This window comes from Heloderma suspectum, chromosome 6 (assembly GCF_057233095.1).
Source record: "Heloderma suspectum isolate Gila_16-S chromosome 6, 16-S_ref, whole genome shotgun sequence".
Taxonomy (NCBI): domain Eukaryota; kingdom Metazoa; phylum Chordata; class Lepidosauria; order Squamata; family Helodermatidae; genus Heloderma; species Heloderma suspectum.
In genome coordinates this window covers 48,757,944-48,780,910 of record NC_139463.1, presented here as the reverse complement: position 1 = coordinate 48,780,910, position 22,967 = coordinate 48,757,944, and the positions used below count along the sequence as shown (strand labels likewise).

The window sequence follows — 22,967 nt, the reverse complement described above, 5'->3', positions numbered from 1 at the left end:
CAGATACACGACCACCATGAAATATACGCTGCCGCAACTCACACTGGTGTATCTGCTACGCCGGCAAATATGGGCTGGCAGCACAGCCAGAACAGGACACAGTTGGACCACACCTCGGTTGATGGTGCAACTGCACACCAATCGCAGAGCAGACGCAAGGAATTCCCCCATCCTGAACTCAATGAAGAAGAGCAAACAGATTTTGTAAAAGCCCACCTGACAATGACAGCCCCACGCACTTCACCACAGCAGTGTGTAGTGTGGCAGATCAAGCAAATCGTCCACATCTGCATGATCTTCCCCCTGCTGCTCAATTAGGAAATTCTATAATTAAATGCCTCCAATAGAATTCTGGGATTAAAAATGGGATCCCAGTGCCTAATATCACCCAGTATGGGTTTCTGACGCAAGAGTAATAAAAATGTCTTAGCTCTGAGGTTTGCCAGATGTACCAGGCAATTAGAAATAGATCCCTTTCTTGCTTAAAAAGGAATCCAGATAAGGAGGTGTCAATGTTAGATTTAGGTTTACAACTTTCAATTAGCAGAGTCTCATAAAGTCATTAGGTCAGATGGGCCATCAGATAAGTGACGCCTCACTGGAGACAGTAAATCTGTAAGGAAAACAGGTCCACAAGACAGGATGATATCAAGCGAATAGATTTGTGTCAGCAACATACCTATAGTATGTCAGGGAAAGTTAAGATGTTTAGATAAGTATGTTGGTATGCATATTAATCTAGATAAGAAACTTTAAAATTCAATACTCTTATTTAGACATATGAAAAATTAGAGTAGAAAGGCTATCTTTAGAATTCTTGGGTAAGAAACATAAGCTGTAGTAAAAATAGTTTAGACATACTTTATAGCATCCAAAAGGTATGTAAAAGAGACTCAGAACACGCAACAGTGGAAGCTATCCTTTGGGATCAGCTTTCCCCAACATGTTGTCTGTAGAATCAACCAGGTAAGCATGATATTGATTATCGTTGAGAATTAGCAAATGTACTTGACTCTGCTTACAAGCCTTGTTTAAGAATGATGTCAGGTGTATTTATGTGTTTGAATTTATGCATGCATAAGCTCTGGTATTTAGTACTGTTATGCTACTACTTTGGAGTAAAAGACAAAAAGACAAAATCTTGTCTGAGAGAGTGTTTCTTAAGAACTAGAATTCTGTATTATCTATATCTGAGTAAAGTATTGAACTGGCTCTAGATGGTATCTGGTTGCAAGAGGAATCTGATTGTATAAATAGTAGACAGCCTATTGATGCTCACGACGTACTGACAATACAGTTTGAGAGAACCTCTCAACCAGGGCATATGCCACAGTAGGATCTGATGCAAATCAGTGCCCAATCACAGCATGCTACCACTGGTATATAAACCCCACACAGAGAGACCATAACTCAGCTGACAGCATGCATGGCATGGGCTTTACCCAATGGCCTGATATCATGCACACAGGAAGAATGCTGGTGATGGGAACTATGGAGAAAGGGCACTTTGCACGAAACAGCCTGCCTCCAGAACACACACAGAGGCGTGAGCACATTGCTAACACTTCTCTTCCTAGAACCCTTACCTCACCCTGCAACTTCAGACACAAACCCATAACAGCAACCCTGGTTCCAATCTAACAACTGGGAGTATAGGGCACTACAGACAGGTAAACAAGGGAAGGAGGGAACCATGCTACAAAGCATAACTGCTGCAAATGTCTCCTATGACTCCATCACCCCCACCCCTTGCCATATCTTGCCTAAACTGTATTGTGGTAATACTCTTTCATGATGTGCGCAGGGAGGACAGATGAGCAGAGCAGATGCCAGAGAATGAAGGAAATGATCAAACAGAGGCTGGAGACATCTTCTCTTCCCTCTGATGGCGTGCCTGTGTCAGGTCTTACCGCAGTGCTGCTGTAGCTTTAGAGCCAGCATCTGATTCAGACTTAGAGCAGGACGCCCGGGAACCCAGCCCAATCATGGGAAGCTCGGGGCCTGGGAGCCCAGCTCTGCCTGGCTTCCATCTGTCTGCAGGCCAAAAGAGGGTAATGCTCCCTATCAGCCACAGCTTCAATAAGGCCTCTGATTTACGGCCTGGGAATGTGAGAACTGTGCAGGAGGTTGGGAGGGGGGTTCAGGGGTGTCACCCAGGTTAACACACCAATAGAAAAGGGTGGAGTAGAGATGCCCCTTCAGACACAGTGATCATTTATGGGCCAGATTCCCCTGCCAGGAGAGATCATCAGAAGGGAAGCTTTAGCAGCTCCTTCTCTGTATTTAAGCCAGTGCAGAGTCTGGAAAGCCTTTGCTTAGGACATCATCTTAATTGTTCTGAAAACTTTCTTGCCTGGACTTATTGTGAATCTTGAAATCTTGTCTGCCTTGAAACTTGTATCATTAAGACGGACTTGCAATATTTTGCTAGGACTCTGGCTCGGTATGAATTCTAGCCTCAGCACTGTCTCTTGAACAAAGCAATGTGCCAATCGCCTCTGTATGGGCTATTTATTGAGGATTATAAACACTGTGAGCTCTGCCATAAGCTCTGGAAAGCAGATCTGTGTAACCTGATCTACTGAAATAAAGAGTTCCATTGTTATCTGAGATCTGTGTCAATTTGCCAGAGAGTGTCAGAAAGCCGTGACATCCTGCTTCAGGCTAGCCATTTAAATGGTAATGCTTCTTTGCAAGATTGCTTGCATTTCTAATTAAGAGCTAAAGGTTGGATTTCATCTAGTTGAAGAGTTTTATTAAAGCTCCATGTGTTTTGCAAGCAGCCGGAAGTAAACACCATGACTGTGTTTAATTCCTGTTGAACTGGAATCAATGGAAATTACTCCCAGGTTACAAAGCATAGGATTGCAATCATGGCCCATGATTTTATTAGTGGTTTTTGTTGTTTGTTTGTTTTGGATGTCTGTGTTTTATGATGGAGTCTTTAACCAGAATGATAGCTCCTTTGAGTATAAAGAGCAGAAGAGCAGGACCATGGATGTGTGTGTGTGGCTGTGGGGGCTGTCATGATGAGCTCCTGCACTTCAAAATTTACCATTACAGCACCAGATGCAGCAGCAGAATTGCCCACTGTCAGAGATACCTGTTCTCTCCTTCCAGTCAGGGAACACAGCCAAAGTAGTGGTTCATCATGCAGAGATACAGGAGGATGGCTCATAGAATCATAGAATAGTAGGGTTGGAAGGGGCCTATTAGACCATCGAGTCCAACCCCCTGCTAAGTGCAGGAATCTAATGGAAATTAGATTATTATCTCATCTTACAGGCATCACTCACACAAAGAGGAAAACCTTTGGAACAGCAAGAGGGGCATCTGCTCCCCTCCCAACCCCCATTTCAGTTCAGGAAAGAATGCTCCAGCAACTCTCAGGCATGAGGGAACCAGCGGAGGCCCTCACCTCCTACACACATCTGAGCTGCTTCTTTGCCGGGACCCGGGAGAAGGCCATTTCCAGGCCCTTGGTGGGGCCATCTCCTCCTGAGAGTCCAAGCCCACCCTTATCTCCTTCCTCTATATTCCCCCTTTATGGAGCAGGTGAATGACCGTGGCAAGACACAGAATCCAGTCACTCCTCGGCACTTTCCCTCTGGATAACCTGGCAGTGTGGCATGCAGAGGGTGACCATCCACTGAAGAGTTCTGAAGCCTGCCAGGCAGCCTGATTTTCACTGCTACTGGTGGCAAGGTCAGGTGCTGGTATTGGTGGGCCCTCCCAAGGCTCTGGGGCTTTGGAAACTGCCCAGTGGTGCCAACTCATGACACTGTCATGTTCCCCAGCCTCAATTCCCCCTCTGGCTCTGAAGAGAACTCAGAGGCAGAGGAGACTTCCTCCATTAATCCAACCCCTGCTCTGCCAGGGCCTTCCAGGCCAGAAGATGTGGCTCTATATGACTCCTTGGATGAAGCAGACACTCCCCCATTACAGCATTCAATATCCCCACCCTGTAGGAGCCAGTGGCTACAAAATTGGACAATGCCCTTTTAAGAAACAAACCACTTATCTGAGGGGGTGCAGTTAACCATAGCCTGGTCTATGCAGTTAACCATAGCCTGGTCTTTGTAATGGGTCAGAAAGCCATTGACAGTTGCTGAGTCAACAGCTTTCTTTGATGGAGTCTCTGCTAATGTGGGGCTGTCCAAGGTCCTGAAAAACCCTGCCTGGTCTAAATTTGCCTCGCTGCTCGGCAAACCAAACCTGACTGGACCTGATCCGACTGGACCCAGCTTGACCAGACAAGACCTAACCTGATTTGACATGACCAGATTCGACTTGATGTGACCTGACCTGACAGATTTGCCTTGACTCTGCTTTCATGCGCGTAGCCCTGAATCGCTGGTTTTGGCACCTCTGGGTTCCTTGAACCAAGCTGGACAGAACAGATGCTGGCCCTGGCTAGGGGCCAGAGAGCAGCAGGCTGGTGCATGTGAGGCACAAGAGGTCTGTGTGGGTGCTGTTCCTGGGGAGAGAGAGGAGGCCTCTGTAACAAAGTATGGGAGATCTCTTCCAGCCGTGCTGAGCCACCCTGGCAGGCGGGAGGCACAAGAGCTTGCTGCATATCCATTCATGGTTCAGGATGCACAAGTGTAAAGCACTGCATGTGGGGGCAAAACAATCCCAACCTCAAGTGTAAGCTGATGGGATACGAGCTAGCGGTGACCGACCAAGAAAGAGATCTTGGGGTTGTGGTGGACAGCTCGATGAAGATGTCGAGCCAGTGCATGGCTGTTGTGAAAAAGGCAAACTCCATGTTATGCATAATTAGGAAAGGAATCGAGAATAAAACTGCCAACACCATACTAAAGGTGTCCCCAACCAGTCGTGTCCGACTCTAGGGTGCGGTGCTCATCCCTGTTTCTAAGCCGAAGAGCCAGCGCTGCCTGAAGATGCTTCCGTGGTCATGTGGCCGGCATGACTGAACACTGAGGTGCACGGAATGCTGTTACCTTTCCCGCCGAGGCGGTACCTATTTATCTACTTGCAATTTCTTGCTTTCGAACTGCTAGGTTGGCAGGAGCTGGGACTGAAGACCGGAGCTCACTCCGTCACGCGGCACTCGGGTCTCGAACTGCTGTCCTGCTGGCCTTCGGTCTGCAGTTCAGCGTCTTAACCACTAATCCACCGCAGCCCTAACACCATACTGCCCTTATTCAAATATATGGTGCAACCACATTTGGTCACCACACCTAAAAAAAGATAATGTAGAGCTGGAAAAAGTGCAGAGGAGGGCAATGAAAATGATCAAGGTGTTGGAGCAACTCCCCTATGGTTACAGCAGCTGGGCTTGTATAGCTTGGAAAACAGACTTTTTTTTCCCTGTCTCATAATACTAGAACCCAGTAAGGACGTTGGAGAAATCTGCCACGGACTCCAGTGAGGCCAGATTCCAAAGAATCTGGCCCCCTGGAGTCTGTGGCAGAACGGCCTCCCCGCCCTGCCACCCCCCAAAATCCCCCCCCAGGATGGACCTATCTGGTGGCAGAGGCAGTGGATGCAGTGGCGGAAGCAGATGCTGCGGCGGTGGATGCGGCAGCGGCGGTGGCTCTGGCTCGTCTTCCGGCCGCTGCCGGGCTGCTGTGGCCACAAATGGCGGCCGTTGTAGCCACCGCCATTTGTGTGCCTGCATTAGGCTGTGATAGGCTACGTAAATACTTACGTAGCCTATCATGGTCTAATGCAAGGACACAAATGGCGGCCGCTATGACAGCCACCATTTGCAGCCGCAGCAGCCCGGCAGCGGCCGGAAGTCCAGCTGCAGCTGGCCCTGGCTGGCGGCTCTGCGGCCTTGCCGTGGAGCAGAGCTGGCTGGGGAGGATTCCAGGGGGAGGGATGGATCACCTCCCCCCCACTGCGGATCCCTGGAATGAAACAAGGTAAGGGATTCGTACATCCCTAGAACCCAGTGGGGTCATTCCATGAAGATGATTGGTGGGAGATTCAGGACAGATAAAAGGAAGGACTTCTTCACACAGCGCAGAGCTGAACTATGGAATTCGCTACCACAGGATGTAGTGAGGGCCACCCATTTGGATGGCTTTAAAAGACGGTTAGACAAATTCCTGGAGGAGAAGGCTACCAGTGGCTACTAGTCCTGATGGCTATGTGGTACCTCCAGTACCAGAGGCAGTCTGCCTGTGTATACCAGTTGCTGGTGAACATGGGTGGGAGCATGCAGATGCACTTGTGTCCTTCTTGTGGGTTCCTGGTCGACAGCTGGTGGCCACTGTGTGAATGGAATGCTGGACTAGATGGACCCTTGGTCTGATCCAGCAGGGCTCTCCTTATGTTCTTATGCCCTCTCCTAAAAGAAGAGGCATCGATGAAGAAAGTGCCAGTCCCCTGTGAAAAATGCTGCCAGCCTAATTACATCCATCCTCTAGCTTGTATAAGAAGCTCTGAACGCTAGACACAAACCCTTCCAACAAGCCTCAGAGTCCTTGTTTCTCTTTTCCACAGATCGATTTGGCCCAGCATGAGGCCACATTGCTATCTGCTGACAGTGGCTGAGTTAAATGAAGTGGTTAGGAAGAAGGAAGAAACGAGGAGAGCCCTTGGGCCAAATGGTTCCCCAGCTGAATTGGACAGATTTTTCCTTGGATTTATTTCTGAGTGAATGTGTTACATTTGGAATGAGTCACTTCAAGAGAGCTTCCCCTCACACTGTGCTCAGGGAAGCCCTAATATCAGTAATTCAGGGGCTTGGAAGAGACTGCACAGTGTGCCCAACCCATAGACAGATGAAAAATGGGGGACTGATTGTGTAAATGTCACACCCTGGTTCTTCCCAAGGAAGGGTTCAGGAAGCAGCAGGGCAAGGGCAACCGCCTCATGGTGGTGTCTTCCACTTGAGGCCCTCCCATGTTTTCCCGCTCCTTCCATCCTTTTTACCACAAACAATCCCTTGAGGAGGCAAAGACAGAATAGCCATTTGATTCGTTGCACTTTTAGCCCTCCATTTGGAAGCACCGCACACCCCAGGACTGCACTGATACATGTCAGCCAAACACAAATTCAGTCAATGAAGCAATTTCAGATTAGGCTATATCAGGACTGAACCTGAAGAACAGGAAATAGAATGTGAACTAAGGCTGCAATCCTATATGTACTAACCTGTAAGGAAGCCCCATTGCATGCATTGGGATGTACTTCTGAGTACACCGTTGAGCTATATCAGGGCTGCACAACCTGCAGCCCAGGGGGCCCTTAATTGTGCACTGCTGAATTCCCCACCACAACCATTCCCCCGCCAACTGTACTGTTGCTACCAGCGATCCAGATCCAGAGAGGAACAAGTGGGCTCTCGGCTCTGTAAGGATCTCTGTGGGAGGGAGTGGACAGTGGTCTGTACCAGGATTGCTGGGGGAAGGGCAGGAGAGAAGGCTTTCTCACCCCCACCCCCTGACCCTCAGGCAGATCTGAGAAAGAGAGATCTGGATCAGGATTGCTGGGTGCCTGCATATGTGGTTCCCGACCCCTAAGCCAACATCATTTGCTGCCCTCAGGACCAAAAAGGTTGTGCACCCCTGCATTATAAGCATATTTATCTCCAGTATCTTGAACATAGCCTGTTTCATGCTCAACATCCCAAAGAATGGATGTGCAAACCATGCTGAAAGAATCCCATCTTGTATTTCTATGCCAGCTGGGGGATGCTGGGAGTTGTAGGACTGTTTTCTGTCTAAACATGCCTAGGATTATGCCCTAAAACATTAAAAGAGCAGCAGGAAGTAACAGAATACAGCAGTAAAATTACTTTAAAACTAGAGTCAGTTAAAAACCAAATTCACAACTTAAATGTTGTCCTAAAAAGGAAAGTTTTTACCACATTGCAGAAGGCCATTAAAGAGAGGGCAGCTGGCTTTCCTTGAAAGAGAGGTCCAAAGTCTAGGCATGTCCACCAAAAATGCCCTTTCCCTTGTCCTGACCATGTGTATTTCTCGGGATTTCTGGGGATCCTTCTGTCTTGTGTCTCTTAGATTGCAAGCCTGCGGGCTGGAATGGTCTTACTGCTGATATTTGCAATCCGCTCCGGGATCCTTTTTGGCTAGAGAGCAGGGTAAAAATGCTTGAAATAACAAACAAACAAAACTGGCCCCCAGTATTTGTCCCAGGGCTGGCCAGCCACAGACTTTATTAGGTCCTCCTGTGCCTCGACGAGGGCTCTGCAGCAAGAGCACAGACAGTCCCATGCAGCTCAGTGGTGGGCTAGTTGGAGGGAATGCCCAGAGTCCACGAGAGAAAGTCAAGGGAGGCACAGCAGCATCTGCTGAGGCCTGGGAAATTTCCTTGGCGGAGCAGGCTACGTGAAGCTTTTACGTCTCACCCACCAATAACTGTACACCTGCTCTGGACATCTTCATAAAATTAAAACAGAACCCGCAGCAGAGGGGTGGGGTGGAACGTTCAATTCAACTGTTTTAAAACACTGTCTGATTTATTGGATCATTTCATTAGCTGCGCGTGAAGGACAGCACTGGGACTTTGAAGTTAGCATATGGGATTAAATGGCTCATTTTACTAAGAGGGTTTAATAACACATTAAAGTGACTTGCTGCCGTTTTCATGAGGCGCTAAATCCACCTTCGAAGGCTTTCTGCCCTGCCAATCCACAGTGCTGTGTCAGGGTATTGTGATAAGGGAAGCAGCCATAGAACTGGCCGTTTGGTATATAAAAATGTCTCCCATTGTACTAGCCATTTGTCATTTCTAGCAAGTGCCGGAGGCTGATTTATGCCCAGTTTCAAATAGAATGCAGCAGAAATGGAGACCTCAGCTGCTCAGAGACATATTCTGTCCGTGCCAAAGAAGCCCCCCACCCCACTTCCTGCCGAGACAAGGGCTGGGAGGGATCCAGGGCTTTCCTTGGAACAGCGAAGTGGTGTCTCGCCATTGTGCAAACTGCTCAGGAAATGCTCCTCGGGTGAAACATGTGGTGATGCACAAAGGGCTGCTGATGAAAATGGCAAGCCCGCGTTTAGGTCCCCCTCCTCTCCCACAGTGTGTAGTTATGGAAATATGTGAGGTATCCCATGACATCATAGCATGCCTTTGCTTGGCTCCGCTCCATATTATACTAGAGTGCTGCTGTGTGGACAGGAGGGAGGGAAGGAAGGAATGCACAATGTGGTGTTGTCATGTCACATGTGCCCATCATTACACATTAAAGGGACAGGAGGGGGAATCCAAAACAGGGTTGCCATTTTCAGCAGTAGTTCCTGTCAAAATTGGTTTGTCATTTAACCATGAGCCCAGTTTGTCAGATTTTGGCCTAGATACAGAAAGTTTATGTGCCAGAATCTCTGTGTGCTCTGTTCTTGTTAATCATTTACTAGTACTGACAAGTAAGATGATCAGTTTTAGAGGGCAGGGGGGGCATAGTTCAAGGGCAGAACACATGTTGTGCATGGGTTACACATGCAGAGGGTCCCAGGTTCAATCCTGACACCTCCAGTTAAAGGATCCTAGGGAGGAGGGCCAAGAAAGACCCTGGGATGTTGTTGCCACTTGGAGTAGACACCACTGGGCCTGACTTTGTATATAGCAGCTTCATTGGCCAAGATGATTGTGAAGGGAGCACCAACATCATTCTGCCTTAAAATAACACCCTTGTGTCCAATTGTCAGGGGGTTGTCAGCCTTCCAAAGAGAAGGACCTGCAAGCAGCTATGGATAAATCTAGGCTAGAGAAGGAATTAGTCTAATTAGTCTTTAGATTCTCCTTATGATATAGCCACAAGAACAACTGCTTAGTTAAGACAGCTTGCCTGTTCAGCATTCTACCATTATAATGCCTAGAGATTCTATTAATCATAAAATCAACATGTTGACGTATCACAATGAAATCTGGCACAGAGACTCTACTTGGTGAGTGGTATAGTCTGACCAAGTTTCAGGAAAATCTAATAAAGAATGGTTGGGCTATAGCGGTTTCACATTTTGCTTTGTGTTGCAGGCCTCCTACTGTTTGTGAGCATTCCCCCAGCCCCCAGTAAAGACTTCCAGTTTGCCAGTGTAGTTTCCATTAAAAAAAATCAAGGATATTGCAGGAATGTGTCCTTCACTGGTTTGGTGAAAATCTGTTGTGTATTCCTAAAATTAAAGGTTTCAAGCCTCCCATTTTAACCAATCATTTCATTAAGAGTAAGTTAAGAACATGTATCTGTTTAGCAAAGTGAGGCTTCTTTGACTGGAATCTCTTCACAGAATTATAATGGCTCCTACCAGTCTGAACAGCAATGAAAGCCAGGGGGCAACTCTGTGTGTGTGTGTGTGTGCACGCGTGTGCACACGCATGTGAGAGAGAGAGAGAGAGAGAGAGTGATCGATTTGGGGTCAATTAATGTTGAGTGAAATTATATTGTTAGTTCATATTGGTAGATGAAGGAAGCAATGGGGTGAGAAAGAAGGCCTGGAAGGAGCTTCCTTAGAGTCATAGAATCATAGAATAGTAGGGCTGGAAGGGGCCTACAAGACCGTTGAGTCCAACTCCCTGCTCAATGCAGGAATCCAAGTCAGAGCACCCCTGACAGTTGGCTGTCCAGCCTCGTCTTGAAGGCCTCCAGTGTGGGAGAGCCCACCACCTCCCCAGGTAATTGGTTCCATTGTCGTATTGCTCTTACAGTCAGGAAGTTTTTCCTGATGTTCAGCCGGAATCTTGCTTCCTGTCACTTGAGCCCATTATTCCGTGTCCTGCACTCTGGGATGATCGAGAAGAGAGCCTGGACTTCTTCTCTGTGACAACCTTTCAAGTACTTGAAGAGTGCTATCATATCTCCCCTCAGTCTTCTCTTCTCAAGGCTAAACAAGCCCAGTTCTTTCAGTCTCTCTTCATAAGGCTTTGTTCCTAGTCCTCTGATCATCTTTGTTGCCCTCCTCTGAACCCTCCCCAGCTTGTCTGCACCCTTCTTAAAGTGTGGTGCCCAGAACTGGACACAGTCCTCCAGATGAGGCTTAACCAGTGCTGAGTGGAGGGGAACTAGTGCTCCCCGGGATTTGGAAGCTATGCTTCTATTAATGCCGCCCAAAAGAGCATTTCCCTTTTTGCAGCCATATCACATTGTTGGCTCATATTCAGCTTGGGCTCGATCACTGACCTTGCTCCTCTTCTTGCAGCTTTTCCTTTTTCACTGAGGGAACTCAAGCAGAACACAAGTGTGGTAATTTGATATGCCATTGAGCTTTTTCACATGGAGGTTTATCCTGCTATTGAGATTGCTCACTCATGGAAGTTTGCGGGTCCTTTTCATGCCATCATCAACCTCCAGAGCACATACAGAGGCACTTCCTGCTTATTCCATGTTAAATAGATCCAGAAATAATGAAGAATTAAAATACGTCGGGTTGTTGCACTATTAAAAGAGCCACTAGATGGCATTGTTTCATTGAGTTCTATGGAACCTTGAAAGTTAAAAACTTTCCTTGAAAGTTAAAAACAGCAGTCATGTGGTCACAGTATGGGAGCCCGCTGTAAATGCGGAAAGCCAGAACAGGAGAACTGCGGGTTTTTTCTTTAATGTAAAGGCAGCCATTATCTCCGCTCTATTTAGAAATTGAATAAAGCTCATTTAGCACAGGAGATGATCTGGAGATTCACGACATCGCCTAAAGTGCCCGCAAACTTCCGTGAGTGAGCATTCTCAATAGCAGGATAAAAGCTCCGTGTGAAGCAAGAAGCCCTGAGCTTGTCAAGGGCTCCTTGGAGGCCTCTCTCAGTCTAATCCAGTAGCCAAGTCCAGACACAGACAAAGGGATTCCTTTCAAAGCTTTATTCTTCTTTTACAACTTAACAACTCTACCGTTTGCAACTAGATCTGAGCAGCAGAGTACCTAAGCCTTAAGTTGGAACAGTTGGTCCCCGTTTGAAAGGGAATCACTGGCAGACCCCTGAACTTAAGGGCTAGGGAGAGTCCCTCCCCTTTTCCCTTGGATCCTCTGGGCGCAGCCGTTGTTTGCACGCCAACCGGGCACTACGCCCCCTTTCCGCGCCCTCCATCTGGCGCCGCTCTCTGCATCTGCGTTGCGCGTCCACCAAGTCTGCTATCCGCGCTCCGTTACTCCCTGGACTGCTATCTAAGCTAGGAATGTTGGTGGGAGGAATCTCCGTCAGCTGTTGGCCCTGGGAAAGAGGAGCGCGCTCCCCTCCCAGGAGCGACTGCTCTTCCTCAGAATCAGAACTACTCTGGGATTCTATAGGCTCAGTGTCCACCCTGACAGAGCTGCAGAGAACAATTCTATGCTATTGTATAGCCAAATGTAAAAGGCCATTCAGGCATGATCAGTACATCAGACTCGCAGATTTGCTCTGTTTATAAAGTTGTAAAGATGTAATTAAATCATTTTCAACACAGATGTGTGGCAAGCTATGTATGTTTACTCCTTTTCCGCCCCTTTTCAGGCTGTAGTTCTATTGGGTCACTCAGGCCCCTGGATGACTGCCATTGCACAGGGGGAGAGAAGGCAAGGCTCTGGTGGTCCCTCCCTCCCCCATCACCATCCCAGCAGCTCCCTACATGTTGAGGGGCCGGGCTGAACACCTGCAGCAGTGAGCGTTTTCGACTCAAGTAGGTGAGCTAGAGCTCTGATGTCCCACAGATTTTAATCAGATGGGGAACTTTCTCCAGTGGAGGAGGCTTCCTGCTGCAGGCACTCTACCCCTAACGCAGGGGAGGCTGCGGGAACAGCCACAGGGTGTGTGGGTGGAGGTAGCCTCGTCGGGCTCAGGCTTGCTCTCCACCTTGCGCCGCGGTCGCTGCACAGACAGCAAAACAGCTGAATGGGGCTTGTGTGTCCCCTCATGCTGAAACAGGAGCCACTCCACACATTACCTGAGTAAAGGTAGAAAGCGTCAGCTATTGGGTGGCACAGAAATGGCACAGACAAAGCCCCCCCAGGAGATTAGCGGAGGAGAGATTAACAGAAGATATCACACCTGTCCTCCTGGCTCTGCCTCTCCGACCGCCACACCTAGAAGGGAAGCCGGCCAATCACAGGGAAGGCTCCCCCCCCCCCGAGTGTGGCTATTGTCCCTCCAAGCCTTTGCTCAATTCACAAAGGTTGGAAGGGCGGAGCCAGAAGGAGGGGCAGGACCCCCAGGGCGGGGCCAGCAACACACGGAGTGGTCCCCTTTAACCTCACTTTGCCCAAGCTGGTGTCCTCCAGATGTTTTGGACTGCAACTCCCACGAGCTCTAGCCAGCATGGCCAATGGTCAGGAATGATGGGGAATGTAGTCCAACACATCTGGAGAGCACAAGCTTGGGGAAGGCTCCGTTAATCACCTGGAGCCCTTCACACAGGTAATGCCTGAAGGGCGCTAAGCAACTGTCTCAAGGCCCACCCGCCCCGCATTTTGTGGCCCTCTCTGGATCGTCCATCTCTCAATCTTGTTCCCTGCCCCCATTTACTCCTCCTGTACGCACTTCTCTCTAAGCCCTGTGAGATCAGAGGGTCAGTATGCAGCTACGCCCTCAGAGGGTCCAGAGAGCCCCTCAACATACCGGGGCTGAGGACCGGGGCTGAGAGACCACGGGGAAGCAGGCGCGGTGCCCAGAGACTGAGCTGAAAGTAAGCAGCACAGTGTGGGAGGTGGCAGACGCGTCCTTCTAGCCTGTCTCCTTCTTCTGGCACTTCCTAACTCCTGAAACCTTAAGATGTGCTGCAGCATTGCTCATCTGGCTCCTTTTGCCGCTTCTGCTCCCTACCAGAATCCCATTCCTGGATGTTGACTTAGACACTCTTCCATACCTTCTTACCCACCCCGCCCACCCCCCTGGGCTCTGGGGCTGTGTGCCTCATTCCGCTCACTCCCCCTTGAGACCGCGCTGTGACTCCTCTGGCAGAGCTGTGGCTCCTCCCAGCACCAGATGGCATCCAGTTGCCACTGACCCGCCGCCCCCTCCCCTTAGTTATCGGGAATCCAACCACAGGCAGCGTTCCAGTTGCATGGAAAAAACGAGGGATGTGTGGACTGCCCCCCTCCCCACAAGAAATCTTAGGAAATCAAGAAAACCCAGGTCTTAGGAACTTGCCTTCAGAGTCCAGCTCCGGTGTTCTGTGGGCCATGGGCAGCAGATGAGGAATAGGCTCCCTTTGGGGCCAGCCACACACCTCCCCCTTTGCCCCATCCCTTTTAAAACAAATAAGCCATGCAAAACATCCAGCCAGTTCTGTAAAAATGGATCATTAGGTCATGTTTGGAACATCTTGACTGCAATAAAAAATACCCATTGCTGGTAAATGGTATACTTCCATGCCCCCTCCCGCCGCAACAAAACGCACACATATGTATGAGATTTCTTGAAAATCCCTTATTACTTCTTGTAAAATAAATCAATATAGCTTAGATACTGTATAAGCAAATACAACCATTTTGCCGTAACATGATGTCCTTTCCAACATCGTTTCCCTCCCCTAATACGATCAATATTAATTTTCTGATGTATTTAAGAAAAAGATTCAAAACTGCAGGAAGTGTAGCAAGAGTAAATTAAATCTTGTCCCCCAACTCCCAAGTTAAAAGCCCTGTCTTATTCCCTGAGAAAAGAATGGTCAGAAAGAGAATTTTCACATTGCTAATCCGGGAAAAGGTGACTGCAGAGATGTGAGTGGGCAGGAAGTGTGTGTGTATGTGTGCATGCATGCAGGGGGAGCGGGGAGGATACCCTGGAGTTGTTTTTGAAGCCTGAACTGTAAACATTGGGAGGGGGGGGAGTATTAAAAATCATCCTTTAAGATGTTCTCTCCTAATGACATACTTTTAAAAGCAGTATTGTAAAATGGTGTTGTTGCTGCCAGTGAAAATCTTTTAGGTCCAAAATTCAAAAGTAGTCATGTTAAGTCATGGCTAGCCCTGCAACTGCATTTGTCTGCATTACTATACAAGGAACTTTCTTAGGACCTGGTGTTTGAAAAGTACTTTCACATGTTTTAGAATATGTAGCTTCTTAGGTATTTGTTCCAGAATTGCATTCTGAGAATCCGCCAAGCAGAGGTGATAAAGGGAGCATTGCGTTAAAATCAGTACTGTGGCACTTCAAAGACTCCTATTCATCATTGCATAAACTTTGGTGGATTAGAACTCATCTTGTAAGGTGCAAAAGTGTTTTCCTCTGTGTGTGTGTGTGTAATAGACAGACAGACAGACATGGTACATAGAGAGAGAAATTGTCAACAGCAAGGGCAAATGTCATGAAACATTATGTCATGAAAATGTCATGAAACAAACCAAGACATCTAAGGTGAAGGACAAGTTGCCACCTACCCCCATTCCACAATCCACACCCAATCTGACTGGATTTTCAGTTGAATCATACACAGGTAGTGGGACAATATCCTCCACTGTACCTGAGGGCAGCCAAGGTGGGCTAGAGAGTGCAGACTATGCTAACTTATGGGGTTCAGATGGAGTGTGGGGGGGTGCTGCCACCTGAGATAACCACCTCACTCTGCCTCAGGCCAAGGCCAGCCCTGGGTACAGTAAGCACGAGACTATACAAGCCAAAATGTGTGCAAGATGAGGACAGAGTGACTTATTTGCAACAGCTGTCAGAGACGATGATAATAAAGCTGATAATCTATTTAGTTATATTATGGCAATTTAACTGCTGGGAAAGACAGTCACAATTAAGCAAAATAAAATTCAATCAGTTTTGCTGGTAAATTCTAAATCATCCATCTCACACTGATTGATACTGGTGACTTCCGGGTCAGCACATCAGAGTGACCGTGTTCATTGTTAAGGTGCCACAAGGTCCTTTCCTGCTTTTGCTGCAACAGAGAACCACAGCTCTCCCTCTGCAACGAGTAGCACATATATCCCAGTTTTCCCCTAAACACCCACCCTCTGCTCTCTCCTTGTCCCACATCTCTCTCCCATACCTTCCACTAAGAAAGGTGTCTCCCTGCCCCTGGCTTCCACATTTCCAGACTGTTCCATCTCTACGAGTACACGAGCAAAACACTTTCTGCCTTATCCCCCCGCCACTCCCCTGCATCTGTCTCCCTCGCTCTGCCACAGCTGCCTCTCTCCCTGCTCATCCAGCCTGTCCCGTGGGCTGCCTCAATGCCTGATTCCAAGGAAGGGCCCCTTGAGCTGGGCATCTGGGCCTGGCCAGCTCTCCGGAAAGCCACGCCAGCTGGCTGCTGCTCACCCTGAGAGGATGCGCGAGGCGAGCAGTAGCAGGGAGGGAGGGAGGGTGCATGCCCCGGCCATGGGCTGCTAAGGTTTGGGGGTGCTGAGATAACGATAAGCCAGATCTAGGTTTGCTTACAAGGAGGATTTATTGAGTACTTACAGCACACAGGCGTACCCAATGGTTGGATCAGACAGCTTCTCCAAACCCAGAGCCAAGGGGTACAATGGGTCTTATACCATACATGCTAGCAGTGAGGCAGCATGACAGCAGCAAGCATTAATTAGTGTTCATCTGCAACTTTCTCAGCATAGGATACCAGTGCTTGTTCAGAGGGAAAACAATCAGAACTTTCCCAGCACAGCCACCTGTACCTCAGCATAAACATAGCCTCAGTTCTCAGGCACATCCTAGGCCCTGATGAGATACTAGCCTTCATTAGCATGGAATGTGCTGAGGCTGCGCTATCGACCTTTGACTCATCTGACATGCTCAGAGCCCTTCTAGCAAGGAAATTGCACTTATAATGAACCTAAGCCAAGCATTATGGATCTCTAGGCCCCTCTAAAACTACAGGTGACTTGGTTATAGGCCTGGGGCCATTACAGAAGGAGACACGGTGGTCGTAAAGGGAGAGAGAGTAGGCAGGTGGTGGCAATGATGGGATGGAGCACGCAATTCGCTGCTCTGCTGCCTGAGGCAGGGGATTCACCCCACCTCATAAGAGGGCCGTTCCTGCCTAGTGCTAGCAGTCAGAAGGCTTTGTGCAACTGGTTCTCCCTTTCTCCCTAATGGATATTCTGTGTTAAGGAAAAAGACAGAAGAAGCAGAAAGAAAACAGGGTCACCAGAAGAGAAGACATTGTGTGGACACCCTCCCCCCCCCACACACATGCACTTCCATGAATGAGGCAGGATGGTTATTGCTCAGTCTTGGGTGGCTGAACACCACTTGTCCCTCTAAGAAGTCAGAGCCAACCTAGACACCCACCGAGCCAGTCAGGGAGGCATGATGGTGCCAGATGAACCTCATCTAGAAGCCCCATGAACAACTGGAGAGTGAAATCAAAATCTGGAAATATTTATATTTCTTTTCTTCTGAGGTTCATCCTACTCTGACACTACACCCTCCCAAACCTTCCAGAGGTGAACTTACATAAAGATCTCTGTGTTTTTATGAACTAGTGGAAGTATGGGTGAAAGAACATCCTCATCCATTCTGTCCTTTAGTTCGTTCTCCACTTCCTCTGCATAGTTGTTAGTATTCTTGATTGCTTCCTTCTAAATAGATTTGATAAACGAAAAACTTTGTATCTCTATCTCTAAGCTAAAACAATTAAGTAAGGTTAGCCAACAATCTCATTACTGGATAGAGTTGATGACCTACAAGTAATTAACATGGGCAAATTAACGACAAAAGGAAAGGACAAAGGACAGGGAGGATGTATAAAATAGCTATTTTTTTAGATCAGGGATGTGCTACATTGACAGGACAGTGGTTTCCACAGTACAACAACACTGTCAGAAAAGTGGGCAGTTTCCATGACTGAGGCCCAGGGCAGCATTAGATCTCTCTCTGGAATGGCTTCAGAATGTATGACCAAGCCTGATTTGGCCTTACTCTTGCTCCAAGGTACACCATCGCTAGGGATGAGCCCCCCTGGCTGGCCTATCTGTTGTGACTCTGCCGCAGCCCCCTCCGATAAGGACCATCTTGTCCAGGAGGTTCACCCCCCCCCCCGAATTTGAGAGGAAGAACCCCCAAAGTTCTCTCTGAAGGGTAGAACAATGATGGCAAGTCCCTGGCCCTGGGTGGCAGCCCAGATGCAGAGCCCACGCCCTGCCAGATGCAGAGCCCACTCCAGGCTGCATGTGGCCCGAAGAAGTGGCCATGAGAGGAGGTCGAGGGCACGGGCTGCAGTCTTCCCGTGGAGCCACTCTGCGTGCCTCCAAGCCACAGTGCCCCCCCCCATTAAAGCTGCTGCAATTTAGTTCAGTTGCACCATGGATTTGTTGGTGCAACATCTGCCTTCCTTGGGTGGGTGGGTGGGGGTTCTGCTGAACTATGCCTGCCACTGCCACTAACTTTGCTTCCTGGGACTTGTGCTCTGTGGCTGCTGCCTCTGGAGCCTGCTTCTGTTGCTGGACGACTCCTGCCAGGCTCAGTCCCCTCCAGGGCCTGCTGTCAGGAACGTCTGTGGCTAGAACTGGGAACTTTGGGGTCTGCATTCTGCTGCCCCTTGGGCTGAGCCATGCAGGGCTGCAGCTTGGAAGGCTCCCAGGCTCTGGGGGAACTCGGACCCTCCAGACAGCTCACTGACCCCAAAGCATCCCGTTCAGTTTGGGCTTTGCCTAGACCCCCACCAGCCCTGCCCCTGCCTTCCTTGCTGCTCTTCCTGGCTCTTGTTCCTCTGTCCACTGGGTGACCCCAGGGACGTCCGTCAGCTCCTGCTCACCCTGCCAGCCTTCCAGGCTGCCTGTGGGCCAGGAGGACTTGCCCAGGACTCTGCAGGGCCTTGAGCAGTGGCTGTGTACCGTAAGGAAAAATGCACTCCCATCTCCTCACCGAGGTCTGCATGGTCTGAGAGCCAGTGTAGTGTAGTGGTGAGAGTGACGGACTGGGAGCCGGGAGATCCGGGTTCTAGTCCCCACTTGGCCATGGAAGCTCACTGGGTGACTTTGGGCCAGTCACAGACTCTCAGCCCAACCTACCTCACAGGGTTGTTGTTGTGAGGATACAACGGTGAGGAGGAGGATAATGTAAGCCGCCTTGAGTTCCTTGCGAGAGGGAGAAAGGCGGGGTATAAATGCAATAAATAAATAAATAAATAAATATGGAAGAGATCTAGGACCTCCACCAGCTTTTGCATGTCAGACTGGGAACCAGGGCTCAGTTTTCTCTCTGAGGCTTAGCATGTGTGTGAATACTTAAGACTTCTGCTGAAGTGTAACGTAGGGACATCTCTATGGGGATACAGTGCCAATCTGAAGTTGCAGCTACAGGTTTGCTTGTGATGGTGTAGAAAACCATCACAAACAAACAAAAACAAGGAAGGATGCTGGCTACATGCACGCAGACTTGGGAGGCGACGTCAGGGCAGTGGAGTCCCACGTCTCTTGTGACATCTAGTTCCAGCCTTAGAATACTCAGCGATCATAGGGTTGAGTAAGAAGGTTGGATGCCCCCATCGGAAGGAGGAGGCTATGAATTTCTGCTGTCTGTTTGCTCCAAGTGAAGCCAAGAACTTTGGCTTGGTTGCAGGTTTCAGACTGAGGACAGTTACTGTTTTGCCACTGAACAGGCAGATAGGAATTTCTGAGTATCTATTCCCTTATGTAGCCTCTCCCCACAGCAAGCATTACCACTGCAAGAATGTTACAACTAGAGAAGAAGCCTTCTTGAAAATCCCATCAGGAAGAGGAGTGGGATGAGATTAGGGGTGTGCTGAACCCCTCCCCGAGAAATACTGTTATTTTTATTGGAACTTGGTTGGCTTCTGTTGAAATTCCTCAGACAGTCCACCTGAGGAAAATGGGATTCCAAATCCACTTCGAATTCCACTTAATGTAAAATTTTGATAGCAACTTGAGATGAGAGTCTTTCCCCCCACTGGAATGGGGAGAAGCTTTGGAGGGATGGATCCGTGCCTTTTCTACTGGCTTTGCCGAAGCAATCCAGCTTGCTTTTAGAGGGAGGCTAATATACCACCACTGCCAATGTTTTATAATGGATGATTTTATTACTGAGACTTATTGAATTTTATTCTTTGCTATACTTAATTGGGTCAAACTGCATTTGAAATAATTTGTACTATTCTGCTTGTTTCAGTTGTTTCACAATGTTCTCTTAGCTGTGGGAAGGACAGGAGGTAAATTATTACGAACATAAACAGATAAATGAATGTGTAATCTCGCCTTCTTTACTGCTGCATGCCCAGCTAAGGAGACCAGGACCATGCCATCTAGAATCAGAAAAACCATACAACTGAGAGAGAGAGAGAGAGAGAGAGACCCACCACAGCCAATGTCCGGGCTGGAGCATGAAGGAAGAAAATTGGCAACTAAGAGGGGCAAACTACATGTTGTGTGTCATCATGTAGCCCAGCAGTGATAGCCTAGTTGGTTGGCTACCTTGCTCACATGCCCATTCACTTAGTGTCTCTAGACTGTGGCAGTGGTGGTGGTGGTGGTGGTGAAGGAGGGTGGTGACAAACAGCACAATGGGCAGTGAAGGTGCCCACACTGAGGGGAAGCCACTCCACGCTGGGCAGTCTGGCTGACTCTGTTCCTGCACAGCAAGGAGCAAATTATTTCTAGATGCTGTATAGACGCTGGTGAAGCCTTCTTGAGTGGTCCTTTTTGCATGGGTTTAGAGTTCTTTGCTATGGGTTTGCTGATTATCCTTTGGCCTATAAACAGTCAGCTTCTGTATTTCTTATCTGAAAAATGGGTAAACTCTAGGCCTGACATCATGTATGAATGTATTGCTCAGTGGCAGGGGACTTACAAGCTCATGGAATAACTGTGCACCTTAGCTAAGGAGAACATCTTCTGTGAGCTCAGCCCTTTTATCATTGGGTTCTGAGCTGTAGTACTTGGGTTCATCTCCAGGGCCTGGCCTAGGGAGGTCGAAGGAATCCATCCAGGAGTGGAGTTCATTGAACTTTCCTCAGCTCAGCCCCCTGGACTTCAGATCATTTCCCTGTGAGCTAGCCTGACTTGATCTGCATCAAGTTGGGCCAGTTCATGGATTTCCTGTTTTTTCAAAAAACTGTGTAAATAGACATGTGCACAAATTGCAGCTCCAATTTGCATAATTTGTGCAAATTTCAGCCATAATTTGCACAAATTGTGGCTGCATTTTGTACAAATTATGCAAATTCTGGTCACAATTTGCACAAATTTCTATTTACACAAATAAAATTTAAAAATAGAAAAGGTTCCTGAACTTTAGGAAAAACCCACAGCCCAGGTTGCAAATACAGTGGGGGCACTGAGGAAACCTGGTGAGCCCCCAAAGGGCTGGATTTCCTGCTGACAGACATTTGTAGCCCAGTCCAGGGACCAGAATTTTCTCTTTCAGGAGCTGATAACCCTGACTGCAGCTTTAGTCATTTTAGGGTGTTGTCACTAAGCCCTCTGAGCAGTGCTATATCATACACATTAGCAGCAAACTCATTCTCTGAGTGTGGGTCCTTCAGTGGCACCATCCATGCACAAGGGGAGGTATTAGCAGGGTTGGAGAAACTCCAATTTTTGCAGAAGCACAAGAAACTTTAGAAAATATCCCTAAAGCAGGGAGGGGGACACCTCAAAAGAGCCCAGTGAGGACAAGTTGCAGGAGATGCGCAGTTTCCTGATTTTAAAAAACTGAAATGCAGACACAGAGAGATGAATATTTGATAGGAGAAGAAGTGACAAGAGAGCGTTGCTTAGCCCTTACCACACAGGCAGTTTTTCTGATCAACCATCCAGTTGCTTTCTCCCTGCAGAGTTAAAGATATTAAGATCTCACCTCTTCCCCCCCCCCCCCCGCCATGGGTGGGAAAGCCACTGGGGGAGTGAATTTGATCAGGAAAAAAAGCTGGAGGATCAGGGTCACACCTCTTCTCCCCACTGCTGCTGCCCTCTCATCAAATGAGGATCCTAAATTAGGATTCCGGGTCAAAAGAAAAACAGTGGCCAGGGGGCTGCTTCTGGCCCTCCTGTGTCCCATCTACTTTGATGCGGGGTCACTTGCATTCCTGCACAGTACAGAAGGAGGATAAACTGTGTGCAGGAGACAAGCCGAACCAGTTTTTTCATAACAGAATACCAGATTGGTGGCTTCTGTCTGCCTTTAAACTTCTAATGCAATGAGGCACATCATGTTCCATCAAAAGATGAACAATTCCTCGAAAACGACAGGAGCTTTGGGTGATATCTTCATTTTGTGCCTTTTGAGCAAGTAACAGATGGCCCAGGTGTGTTTTCAAGAGGCATTTTATATACTACAATGCCATATGATTGAAGAATGGTAGCTGAATTGCCAGAAATCAATGGCCATCTTGGGATATTATTGCTTTTTAAGATAACAGAAGCTTCCAAGCAAGTGGGTGATTACATGCAAAGGCTTAACAATACGCTGTGGGAAATTTGCCACTCTGCGTGAGGCCCAGATGGTTTTATGGGCTCCTGTGGCCGTGAAAATGAATGCAGCCCCAAATGCTCTAGTCTTGTGCTGTCCTGTCTGACCTCTTCTCATGTGAAGTGGTGGGTTCAGTGAAGCTCAGTCAGAGCAACAGCTGAAGCTGGAGTCACGACAAGCAGACCTCGTCGGACCTCACCAGCTCTCGGCCGGGCTAGAAACAGCAGTGTGGTCCAAGAGAGGCAGGGGGCAAGTCGCAGGGCAGCCAGCAAAGAACAGGCAGCGGATGTTCGTAGGCAGTGTCCTCTCACTACGGGCAAGCTGGTTCAGGCCGAGGAGCAAGCCTTGGGGCCAGGGTTCCAGGGGACTGCTGTGCTGGGGTGGAGGGCAGGCTGTCTGCTGCTGGAATGCTCTGGCAGGCTGGCATTGCAGCCTAGATGTAGGGATGTAGGAAAGTGACTTACCTTTCCGCGGATTATGTTGATGGTGGGGGGGAGGCGTTCCGTCCCTCCCCCCGGAATCCTGGCCGGGGGGGGAGGCGCGCCGTTCCTCCCCCCTGGAATCCTGGCCAGCCGGCTGTGCTCTGCAGTGATTCTGCGGAGCCGCCGGCCGGCTCCGCCAGCAGCCGGACATCCGGCTGCTGGCTAGCAGGGATGCAAATGGCGGTGGCCATAGCCGCCGCCGTTTGCGTCCCT

At 48.7% G+C, this 22,967-nt stretch overlaps 1 protein-coding gene across 1 annotated transcript in view; it reads left to right on the top strand.

Moving 5' to 3' along the window:
- LOC146340798 (uncharacterized) overlaps positions 1 to 22,967 on the top strand; it is an 815,287-nt gene that overhangs the window by 527,819 nt on the left and 264,501 nt on the right. The gene's annotated exons all lie outside the window — the stretch shown is intronic.